This window comes from Bufo bufo, chromosome 4 (assembly GCF_905171765.1).
Source record: "Bufo bufo chromosome 4, aBufBuf1.1, whole genome shotgun sequence".
NCBI lineage: Eukaryota > Metazoa > Chordata > Amphibia > Anura > Bufonidae > Bufo > Bufo bufo.
The window spans coordinates 133,354,626-133,367,653 of NC_053392.1; the positions used below are offsets into that span (position 1 = coordinate 133,354,626).

The 13,028-nt window shown below is 46.7% G+C and overlaps 1 protein-coding gene across 1 annotated transcript in view; it reads left to right on the forward strand.

Annotated features, from left to right (window-relative positions):
* The first annotated feature begins 173 nt into the window (after positions 1–173).
* The window catches only part of FARP2 (FERM, ARH/RhoGEF and pleckstrin domain protein 2), a 131,296-nt gene continuing 118,441 nt past the window's right edge, over positions 174–13,028 (forward strand). The window contains exon 1 of the mRNA XM_040429934.1: positions 174–285. The gene's annotated coding sequence lies outside the window, so the exon portion shown is untranslated. The remainder of the gene's footprint in view (positions 286–13,028) is intronic.

Consider the following 13,028-nt stretch of genomic DNA (forward strand, 5'->3'; position numbering starts at 1 on the left):
GTTCTTAAAAGTTTCAGCGGTGACGTCAAGAAGGCTTCTAGCTCCTCCTCCTCCCAGGCGATTAAGTAGACTGTCAATCACACTATGAGAACCGCCCACTTTTCGGCTGAGTGTTTATGTGGAGAGGAGACGTGTAGCTCCGCCCACTTGTAGGAATACGCCACGCCCGCCAAACAGGGCCTCGCCTCTCAGCGGTGAAGTGGCCAATCCTGAGTGTAACCGTTAGTGTCGGTTGGAGTTTCGGTGCAGAGTGTGAGGGGCAGCGGTGTTCTCCCGGGAGCCCAGGTAGGTGGAGCTTATTGTTATTATGGGGGGTAACGAACTTTTAAGTGTGAGGGATAATTGTCCCCGGCTATAGGTGTGTGACCTTCCCCCAGTATATCACCTGTACCTGCTGTGAGGTGACCGGTGCACCGGGGGCACTTGTATGTCATGCGCTCCATGCCTACCATAGGGAATAGCGCAGACAGGCACAGTGTCCATAGGTGAAGGCTGCGCTGCCCTGACCAGAACTTGCTCTTAAAGGGACACGCACTCATAAATCTTTCCCTGCACAGAACGAAATGTCGTGTGCTCCATGTACCTGGAGGATAAGGAAATATATAGGGCATGATGCTAAATGTTCTGTATTCAGCACTGTAGGTGAAATGTGCATTATGACCATGTCCTATACGTCTTCTGTCAGATACCCCCTATAGATGAGGGACATCTGGGGCTGTGCTGCTATCTCTCCGGTCACAATAATCTCCCATACCTGTGCACACAGCCCTATTTTTCATCCATGTACGTTTTTGTGCGGCTAGCGCACTGATCCATTCTTTTCTCTGTATTTTTTACACTGTTTTACTTGGAGCAGGCGCGAGATCTCTGGAGCTGTCAGTCTACGGTTAGACCCCCCCCCCCCCCCCCCCCCAAAAAAAAAGTCAACGCTCATCTCTAACGGACCCCTTTCGCATGCACTCTGCATTTTCTCACTCACTTCAATAGAAGTCTATGGCCTGCATAACGGATCCGTCCAGTGTCCGCTATGCAGTAGAGGACTCCAGCATAACGAAGACCGGACGGATCCGTTATGCAGGCCATAGACTTCTATTATGACGGCATGAATAATGGAATGGCATTCCGTCATGGGATTGCATTATTGTCCATGGTAACGGAGTCCATGACGCAATTCAGCATATACCACAACTCGAACTTCAAAATATGAAGTTCACTCATCCCTAATTACAATCCTTCACTTTATTGAATATTCTTTCCTAAAAACCAGGTCACAGCAGTATAATCCACATAGCGGTATTTTAGCAGATCACACGATCGTCTGGTTGACACGTTTCAGAACGCAGCTAGGTCCATACTTCTGGATGTCCCTCATTCCTGGCGCAGTTTCGTCCATTATGAGTAAGGAACAAGTTGTGTATCGAAATGCGTCAACCAGACAATCATGCTATTCTGCTAATACACCGGTATGTGTATTATACTGCTGTGACCTTGTTTTTATAGAAGAATATTCAATGAAGTGAAGGATTTTGATCCCTGGGCGGTGCTCGCTTACCTGCACCTTCTGCCCCCGACCTCGGCTGCTCCGCTCCCACCATGTAAACTTCCATTTTGATGTGGCTGCAGTGGTAACTTGCTGTCCTTGGATCTCGTGACCATTTGACATGACGCAAGGTCACCGCTGCAGCCGCATCAGAACAGAAGTTTACATCTGGAGAACGGGAAGCAGGTAAGGCTGAGTTCACACCTCAGTTATTGGGAGCCGAAACCACAGAACAGGAGGAAATCAAATCGTTATACGTGATCTCGGTGTAGACTTCACTACCGGTTTTGGCTCACAATAACTAAAGTGTGAACTCAGGCTAAGGCCTCACGCACACAAATGCATTTTGTTTCCGTGTCCGTTCCGTTTTTTTTGCGGATAGGATGCAGACTCATTCATTTCAATGGGTCCACACAAAATGCGGACAGCACACCGTGTGCGCCCAGCAAAAAATATAGAGCATTTCCTATTCCTGTCCGTTTTTGCGGACAAACACAGGCATTGTTACAGGGGATCCGCAAAAAAAAAAAAAATGGATGCAACACGGACGTCATCCGTATTTTTTGCAGATCGCAAAAAAAGATCCATAGGGTCGTGTGCATGTACCCTAAGTATGCTTCCCTTCAAACGTCTGCTCAAGGAGGAAAGGGGGGAATTGATTGCCAGAAACCCCCTAAAGGTGCACATCCCTTATGATGTCCATATTTTGCGCATCCAAGGTTTGTGGACAGAAATATGGATACAGTCATCTGCTTGAGGTCTAAAACTGACCCCCTTCACCTTTCCAAATGATTGTTCCCCTTGTATGAGGGTAAATTACTATCTGCTCTTCTGATAGACGAATATAGGGAATAAAAGAAAAGAAAAGTCCCCGCTGTGAGACATATGTGTCCGATGTATGCGGCAGGAGACGGCTTATGGCCGCCATGTGTTGTGCATTACATCAGCGGCTGTTTGTATACATCATGTGACGCTGGTTTTGGCTTCAGATCTGATTATTTTCTGCCGCACGTCCCATCGTGGACACAGCAGCGTCTCCCCTCATCCCCCGGGGCTGTGCTAGCTTCACACCGCCAGTCCGTTACGGGAGGGATTGTTTTTTCTTTAGTACGGGGCTGGATTAACTCTGCGACTATTTCTGCTAGTGGGTATTTTGAGGTTTGGGCTGAATGCAGACAGATTGTGAATACCTCAGGTCATGCCAAGTAGCTGCGCACCAGGAGATTATCTCAGGATCTTGGAACCACTGTCTGCCCCCCCCGCACACGTAATCTTGTAGACGTTTAGTCCCTAGCACAGGTCACAGCAGTTTCTTCTCCTGTGAAGATGACGACTTTACGGGTCTAACTGCAGTATATTAGCATTGGCGTTGGTCACCATGAAAGTGAACGTGTGATAAAACCTTGTGGCGACTACTATTGTACCCCCTAATTCACGTATGAGTTTGCCAGGGCAGGCCTTTGTAATGCTGTTCACATTGGCACCATGTTCTGGTATGTTTCTGATGGGAGGGTCCGGCCTGTGGCTCTGCATGGTGAGACAGATCCCTACTGTACCGTATGCCTCTCATTTCATGTACAGATTGTGGCATGCCCCAGCAAGTGCCGCCCTGTGGAGCTATTCTACGCCAGAAGCAATGACTCCTATACTGCACTAGATAGAGCATGGTCCCCACCAGCTCCACAGTAATATAGAGCTGCTGAAGGGGCTGAATGCTATCAGGACACACTGATTGTGAGGGGGTCTCAAGCAGGTCTTCCATGATATCCATATACCTTACAGGTGCTTCTTGGTTCTCCAGTTAGGAGCCCTGACTCCGTTTGGTGGTCTTCCGCTCCCAGTGTGTTTACTGTGGCCAGGGTATGGACTGCTACAGCCAGTGACTGGCCTCAGCTGTGACACGTCCCCAAGTAGCACGTCACTGCAGGGTTACTTGTTGCTTCGGGACATGTCCCTGCTGAGACCAGTGATTGGCTGCAGCGGCCAATTTGACCCCGGCTAAAAGTAAAGAGGCTGGGGATTGGAAGATCGACAATTGGAGTGTTAAGGAGCAGCTGAGTATGAGTCTTTTTATTAGGGACCACACACTAGGGGGGCTTACTTTAAAAAGTTAAGTTTTCAAAAAAACTTTGGATATATCTTGGAGACATATCAAAGGTTTTGATCTGTGGGGGGTCTGAGTGCCGAGACCTCCACCGATTTCCTAGAGCAGGGATCAGCAACCATTGGCACTCCAGCTGTTGTAAAACTACAACTCCCAGCATGCTCCTTTCACGTCTGCTGATGTTCAGAGAACAGCCAAGCAAGTGTGCATGATGGGAGATGTGGTTTCACAACGCCTGGAGTGCCGGAGGTTGCGGAACCCTGTCCTAGAGCGAGGTGAGAGAAGCACTTGCTTATTGCGATCTCTCTCCAGGAGACAGACCTAGTAGAATCTATGGAGCTGTCTCCTGCAGTGAGCTCAGTGTGCAATATGTGAGCGCATCTCTTTTCTCATTCTAGAGATTGGGGGTCTCGGTACTCGGACCCAATCAAAGCTTTTGATATGCCTCTATGACAAGTATTTTGAAAACTTGGTGACCCTTTAAAAAGGGACCATTTCCTGGAACACCCCTTTAAGTGTATGTGAATGGGTTGTCCAGATAAGATAACCCAGCTCCTGTGTCGGTTTCACATGGAGGGTGACATATTTCACTGGTGTCGTCTTGTGCCACAATAGTGGTTCTGAATGAGATGACCGGTGTCATGTCAGTCTGTGTCCCCGGTATAAATACATTCCTCTGCCCGCATTTAGGAGGAACGCCCCCTTGGAAAGAAGAAGGAATTCCTTGCTAGATATAATTATTTTGTCTAGGAGCGCGGTTGGACGCTGAGGGCTCATGTAAGTGATCGGCCTTGGACTTCTGAGAAATTTAAACTTTTGTCCTACCGTGAACTGAATACCCGCCACATACCAGACCACTAGTGATGGCTATTTCTGATCCACTATTTATGACGATTTGTCACAGGGATGGGCGGTGTTCAGACTCTGCTTCTCACTTACCTTGGAAATAGCAGATGGAATAAACATCAGTGAGATCTGTACGTTTCTTACTTCACTTTTGCTTTTGAAGTTGTTTGGCGGACATTGGTACTGTATATGCGGGGCACATTACTGGCACTATTTGGGGGACATTGCTGGCACTGGTTATGCTGGGCACTTTACCAGCACTGTTGTTTGGGGGACATTGCTGAGAGTGTTTATAGGCACAATATATATTACCCTCCCCCCCCCCCCCCCCCCCAAAAAAAAAATCATAGGCCACCTCCACGACTGTCCCTCTTGCATTCTGTTCAATTCTGCACAGAAGTGAAAGTATGTTCCCATTATTGCATGGTATACATTGGGGAATAATCCCCCCCTCCCCCATAAACCTCTGAGGTATAGGTGAAATGCTATTTGAATAGGCCCTTAGTGGTCACATTGTTATTTTATAGGACGTATGATACTGCGGCTCAGTGCTCAGCATCTCTGTCTGTAGTGCTGGTGTCCTCGGTAGGAATTTGACCAGGGCCAACATCTGTATGGAGGCTTTAGGTCCTGCTTGGGTCGCTGTGGGTTTCCTCTCGGTGCTCGATTTCCATCTTTCTCCAAAAGTATATACCGATAAGGAGATGATATGACTGAGCTCCACTACTGATAGGATTGACCTGAGGGTGTACATTCTGAGACAGAAGCACTGTATGGTCTCCAGTCCTGATGGCTGCCCAAACCTGCTGATTGTTAGAGAGGGGGGTGGGGCAGATATTGATGACCTATCATGAGGATAGGCCCTTCATACAGTATCTAAGTACTGGAAACGCCCTTAATTCTCCTGGTTTCCGCCAATTTTCGCACTATTGCTTTTTCTTTGTTTCTTTTTTTTTCCTCCATGTTTTTAAGTCATTAGACATTAAACTGAGAAAAAAGACTATTTATATATAATCCGCTCATCAACTTCATTACTGTTATCCGATTTTATGTTTTCCCTGGAGCAAGCTCTGAAATGAGTCAGCGGGATATGGCACCGCTCCCGTCAGTAGGTTTGTGCTGTCCTTACATGTTCGTAGTGTGTTGGAAAAAGTAAAAGCCAGCAGTATTACTGTGTAAGCGCTGGCTCCCTGCGTGTCCTGGATTGTTGTCTTCTGCCTTACATAAGTCATACTTCTTCATGGGAAAAAAAACTCTCAGTTACGTCTACTTCAGAACCGATAGATAAAACTAGAGTAAAAAGGGTGGGGTCACCATTTTTTGGGAAAACACAGCAGTTTGCCATGCAGTTTTATGAGCCTAAAGTAGTCCAGTAGGAAGCAGAGAAGTAGAATTCCTCCCTGTATATTTCACATTCATTCTGAATCTATTCCTGATAAAAAAAAAAAAAAAAACTGCATGAAAACTTTACCAAAATCTGCTTAGTTTTCCAAAAATAGTGGTTCTGATTTACTAACTAGAGATGAGCGAATTCCATATTTTAAAATTCGTTTGCGGTTCGTTTAGTGAATTGCGTTATGGATTCCGTTACCACGGACCATAACACAATTCCATGACGCTATGCCTTTAGAGGCATTTAGTTATAATAGAAGTCTATGGCTGCAAAACGGATCCATCCGTTTTCCATTATGCAGGAGAGGACTCAGTTATGCAGGAGAGGACAGATCCGTTTTGCAGCCATAGACTTCTATTATGACGGAATAAATAACGGAATTCCTCTAAATGCATTCCATCATGGAATTGTGTTATGGTCCGTGGTAAGTTGGTAACGGAATCCATAACGCTATTCACTAAATACCACAAAACGAACCGCAAATGAATTTCAAAATATGAAATTCGCTCATCTCTATTACTAACCCTATAAGGCAATCAGGGTAGATTTAGGCTAGATTCACCTATGCATTTTTAAATGCGGCAGGCTTTTCCCGCAGAGGAACAGCCTAACTGATTTCACCTTATCTGGCATAGCCGGATGCTGTCGTTCCCTGCCGGACACCGTTGACTATAATGCAGACTGTTTCTGGCATGAGTGCTGGCTTTCAGTCCAAAACCAGTGCATACACTGCTGGAAACTGTCTGGATCCCCATCAGATCCCATTGTAGTCAAAGGGCCTGCACTGCCGGATCCTCAATCAAACTAGGTCGGGTATGGTGAACTCCGGCAGGCTGTTCCTATGCCAGATTTAAAAACGCAGATGAGGGTAGCCTTTGAGAGGGTGTCCAGACCTGCACCAGATCTATTTTAGGGGCTCAGGCTGGATGATAAATGGGGTGCAGGGATACACTTCTCTGACTCTATACCAACTACTGGTTGGCTTACTTTGAGACCGGATTGTGTACTGACCCACAGAATTAGCTCGTCATGTCACTTTTAGCCTATAATTAAGACCTGACAGAACTGTGGCATAAAAAAATAACTTGTCCCTCAAAAATTTAAGGGGTTTTCTGCCTTTTTCTGAAAGAGGATTTTTCATGGGTCCGAACATTGTAAGATAACTATCTGGACATGTAGCGTGGCGCCCAGGGATCTCACTGCACTTACTATTATCCCTGGGCGCCGCTCCGTTCGCCCGCTGTGGCCCCGTTACCTTCTCCCGTGCTGTATGGTAATTGCTACTACAGTCCTGATCAAAAGTTTAAGACCACTTAAAAAATGGCAAAAAATCATATTTTACATTGTTGGATCTAAACAAGGTTCGAAGTAGAGCTTCAACATGCAACAAGAAGAAATGAGAGTGAGACAAAACATTTTTTGAGCATTCAATTAATTGAAAATAACGATTAAACTGAAACAGGCTGTTTTTCAGCTGATCCACATTTTAGGACCACATGCCTTTAAAAGGCCGAATCTGTGCAAAGATGTGGATTCATAGTCACACGTTGTGATGGCAAAGGCAAAAAAACTCTCCCTTTTTGAACGTGGTCGGGTTGTTGAACTGCATAAGCAGGGTCTCTCACAGCGCGCCATCGCTGCTGACGTGGGACGCAGTAAGACAGTCATTTGGAATTTCTTAAATGATCCTGAGGGTTATGGAACAAAAAAGTCAAGTGGAAGACCCAAACAAATTTCATCAGCACTGAACCGGAGGATCCAATTGGCTGTCCGTCAAGACACTGGACGATTCTCGACCCAAATTAAGGCCCTTACTGGTGCTGACTGCAGCCCCATAACCATCAGACGGCATCTGAGACTGAAGGGCTTCAAAAACAAAAAACGTCTTCAAAGACCTCGTCTCCTTGAACGCCACAGGACTGCTCGTTTGTACTTTGCAAGAGAGCACCAAACATGGGACGTTCAAAGGTGGAAGAAAGTTTTATTCTCTGATGAGAAAAAATTGAACCTTGATGGTCCTCATGGTTTCCAACGTTACTGGCATGACATCCCACCTGAGATGTTTTCTATGCGCCACAGTGGAGGGGGCGCCATAATGGTCTGGGGTGCTTTTTCCTTCAGTGGAACAATGGAGCTTCAGGAAGTGCAGGGGCGTCAAACGGCCACTGGCTATGTCCAGATGTTGCAGAGAGCATTCCTCATGACTGAGGGCCCTCGTCTGTGTGGTAACGACTGGGTTTTTCAACAGGACAACGCTACAGTACACAATGTCCGCAGGACAAGGGACTTCTTCCAGGAGAATAACATCACTCTTTTGGCCCATCCTGCGTGTTCCCCTGATCTAAATCCAATTGAGAACCTTTGGGGATGGATGGCAAGGGAAGTTTACAATCATGGACAACCGTTCCAGACAGTGGATGGCCTTCGTGCGGCTGTCTTCACCACTTGGAGAAATGTTCCCACTCACCTCACTTCAATGGGGTTGAGTTGCGCCCAGGCCACGTGACAGTCGTGATGTCACTGGCCTGCGGGAAACAGCAAGAAGGCTGTGGCGCTACTGCGAGCGACGCTGCCTTCTCAAACAGAAGTTGGTACCCCCCCCCTCCGATCAGATGCGGTTGACCTATCCAAAGGATAGATCATCAGTAAGAAAATGGCAGAGAATCCCTTTAAGCCCTCATAAGGCTGCTCGAGCAAAAAAGTTTTGGGTCTTGGAAGGCAGAAAGGTAAAATGATTGACGCGGCCAGGCGTGATAACGCTTTCACTGCCTGGTCCTGTCAATCAAAGTGCATATGGGCGCTACAGTTGCAGAGAGCAGAGCCTCTAGGTGTAATGGCAACGCCCCCGTTGCTCCTAGAGGCTTATTTGCATATATATTAAAACATTATTTTTCTCATTAATGCGGGCACATATGAACATGGGACAAAGACAGATGTCGTCTCTTGCCAAGTGCACATGTAACAGGTCATCCAGTTTCATAGATATAAATCTGCTGACAGATGCCCATGCCCTTTAATTGCAAGACCACGCATGTGGTATATGCAGTCCAATGCACAGAGGGCAGTATGCCGAGGTTAAAGCAAACAACCACATACTGCAATAATATCGAAGCTGGTAATCCTTCTGAATGTATATCTCTTTGTATAGAGCATCTCCTCCCCTGTTTTTACTCTCTGGTTATGAGTAAGGAACAGGTTATGTTCTGAAACGCGTCAACCAGGTAGTCATGCTTTTTCTTCATGCTGCCATGACGGATTGTTTCATGCCCGTGAATATTGTTTTTATGTGTTTTTTTTTTTTTTCTGCTTTCTGTCATGGTGGAACCAGTGCTGCTGTTTTTTCTTTTTTCTGTTCCTATAATTGGACAGAACAACACCTATGTAAACGTAGCTTTAACTGAATTTGCAGTAAATTTTAAGGGCATGTCTAGGCAAGGATGTGGAGTGTAGGGCACCACATGCCTACCTCACCCAGCACAGCAGCACTCGCACGTAGTGTGCGGTTCAGTGTATTATAGCAATATTATAAGGATACATGCACACAGCAGTGTAGTTTATGCAGGATTTTCCGGCAGATTTTGAGGTGTTCTGCACCAGAATCTGCATGTGTTGCTTGCGCATTTTGTTGCAGATTTTGGCACAGATTTGACACCCGATTTCACCTGCACACACACTTGACATGCTGTGGATTACAGAATGCCCACTGCAGGTCAGTTTCTGCGTGGAAAATTTCCCCACCATGTACATGAGATGTTCAGACTCTCCTCTACCTATCTCGGTACAGTATACACTGGGGATTTTCTGCACTGTGTGCATGTGGCCTAAATCAAACAATTGGCGTACAGATAAATGACTATTGTGAGAGTATTCCTGAGATTTTCTGCCTTTTAGAAAATCCAGTGCATTTTGAAAAAAAATATTTTAAGTGTGTATTCACATGGTAAGGTGGTGCTTTGTGTTTTACTATGATTTGCTGCAGTTTTGTGGGTCTAATGAGTATGACTTGTGCTGGCTGGGAAATTGCGGTAAAAGCGCATGTGGTTTTTGCTCTGTGTGCAGTTGGGGAGGCAGAGGAAAATTTCTGCGACTGAAAATGAGTTCCATTCATCTGAATGGGGTTGTTTTGGCGGGAAACTTGGATTTCTGCAAACCCCGTTCCGGTGAATGGAACAGATTTTTCAGTCGCAGAAACTTTCTGCAGCGAAATCTGCCACATGTGAAGGCGCCCTTTGCTGATCCCTCTGACCAGTGTAGTAAAGCCGTACTGCGTGTCACCTGGCTTTGGATTATATATGTACATAGAAAATCTCTGGAAAAACACATTCTATGTTAAATCCTCATGCAAAGAAACAGAGGGGAAGATTTTTCAAGACCGGCATGTGCTACGTCTGCCTTATATCCACATCGCCTGCGCTGCCGGAGGATGCGTTTAATTGACGACGAGGCGCACATCTTCTCATAAATTAGACCTCCTCCAGCAGTCCATGGGGCACATTTACTAAGACTGGCTTCTTACTCCAGTCTTAGTTTCCCCCGCTGCGCTGCGGTAAGATCCGTCTAATTTATGACCAGGTGTGCACCTCGTCCTAAATTAGGCGCATCTGTGGCAGTCCGTGTGCCTGGAGTAGAAAGTACGCCAGTCCCTGGCTGGCATAGTTTTTAGCTAACATTTGCGCCTATTTTCATGTGCAAATAGAAGTAAATTTGCGTAACTGGAGTACAAAGCGCATAACAAAAAATTGGGTCACAAGGCCGGACAGAAAAGGGCACTTGCGAAACTTTTTTCGTCTAAAAGTGTCACAAGTCCCTGAGTAAATGTGCCTCTATACCTGTGGTTGAAATCTATTCCGGCTCATAGCTGGTGCCGATTTCATGATAATAAATGTTCATGAGTTGATAGCCCTACCATTGCCGTGCCTCCTTTTCAGAAGGTGGCGAGGGCGCTGTAAAAAACGCCAATTGTTGCAACTACATTTTGTGACTTTTCTTATGCCAAAAAACTGGCGTAGTGGGTATATAATTCTCCCCCAGTATCTTCTGCTGGTGCAACCATGCCCCTCAACCCTATATGTAAAGCATACATGCTCCGGCATTGTTGTCCAGGTGCCATCTTCCCTCTGCGAAGCCGGTGCTGGTGACACCTGTCAGATGGGTTGCCAGTGTTTAGGCTAGTTTCACACTTGTGGCAGGGAACTCCGGCAGACTGTGCTGGTAGAGAACAGGCTGCTGGAGTTCTCCAGATCCGGCATCACTGGATACTACTGCCTTCCCTCCGGACCCCATTGACTAATGAGGTCCAGCAGAGAAATGGCTGCTACCCGGCAAATATGCAGAGAATTCACAGGACAAATACTGCTGCATGCAACGTTTTTTTGTCTAACTGATTCCCGGCATTGTCTGGCAGCCGATACACCCGGCTGCAGGTGTGAAAGAAGCCTAACAAGCGTAGCATTTAAAGGGGTTCTGCAGTTTGTTTAAACTGATGATTTATCCTCTGGATAGATCATCAGCATCTGATCAGCTGTTTGAGAAGGCAGCGGCGCTCCAAGAGTTTTTTGCAGGCCCAGTAACGTCATGACTAGTATCAACTGGCCTGGGCGGGGCTAAGCTCCATTCAAGTGAACAGAGTTTATCCCCGCCCAGGCCAGTTGACACTAGTCGTGACGTCACTGGGCCTTCGGTAAACAAAGAGAAGGCCGCGGCACTACTGCCAGCGCCGCTGCCTTCTCAAACAGCTGATCGGCAGTGGTCCCGGGTGTCGGACCCCCACTGATCAGATGCTGATGATCTATCCAGGGGATAGATCAGGCATCCTCAAACTGCGGCCCTCCAACTGTTGTAGAACTACAACTCCCACAATGCCCTGCTGTAGGCTGACACCTGTAGATTGTTCGGGCATGCTTAGAGTTGTAGTTTTGCAACAGCTGGAGGGCCACAGTTTGAGGATGCCTGGGATAGATCATTAGTTTAAACAAAATGCAGAACCCCTTTAATTGAAGTCAGTGCCGTACAGTAATAATGGCGTAGTAGCCCAAGTCCTCGTAATCAGTGGGGGTCCCAGCGCTCAGACTCAAACCATTTGCATACTTTGGGCTCATGCACACGGCTGTAGTTTTGGTTTTAACAGGTTCCCTACTCAACAGCGGACACGCGGCGTCATGACACATGTTTACATATACATAGACCATATATATGCAATACACATAAATACACCTTATACATGGTACACATACATAAATACACCATATATACACTAGACACACACACCACCCAACCAATGAGCTAAACTATCAGCGGCACGCAAAGCAATGGAAGCGAACATCTCCAGCTGCCCTGCCACCGCCAGAGCACCAGATCAGGACTCAGCTGGTTCTCTGATCCAGTTGTAATTTTAACAAACGAATCTGGAGAACTGGAGGGACGCAGACCCATTCACTTCATTGGGGGGGCAAAAGATGCGAAGAGCACATCCGTGGCTCGGTCTACTCACCCTTTGGCACGCCCAGGTCCAGTTGATAGACTTTCGAGTTCTCCTCAGTGTCCCGTAAATCCCGCGCCTGCACCGTCCCTTTTAGTATTCGGCGCAGGCTCAGTGAGTGAAGGACACGCTCCTGCTGCCGTCTTCCTTCCTTCAGCGCAGGCGCAGTGAGAAAGCCGGCAGCAGGAGCACGTCCTTTACTCACTGCGCCGAATACTATAAGGGACGGCGAAGGCGAGGGATTTACGGGGCACTGAGGAGAACTCGAAAGTCTATCAACTGGACCTGGGCGTGCCAAAGGGTGAGTAGACCGAGCCTCTAGGGGCGGAAGCAACGCCCTAATAGCACCTAGAGGCTCATTAGCATATTTTAAAAGTCTTTATTTTAAGAGAACAGCGGCAGGCAGGGAGTTATAAAGCATACTGTTATGTACTGCTGACATCAGCACATCGCTAATGTCAGTCAGCTACATAACGTTATTTCTCATGACAGAAACCCTTTAAAATAGTTTTCCACTTTAAAAATCAACTACCGAAGTTATTCAACAAAGTCATGCGCGACTTTGTAAATAACTTACTTCGGCTCATCGGAGCCCATACATTCTAATACTGTACGGAGATGGATCTCCGTACAGTATTATTCTGAACTTTTGAAAGAAGCGACTTCG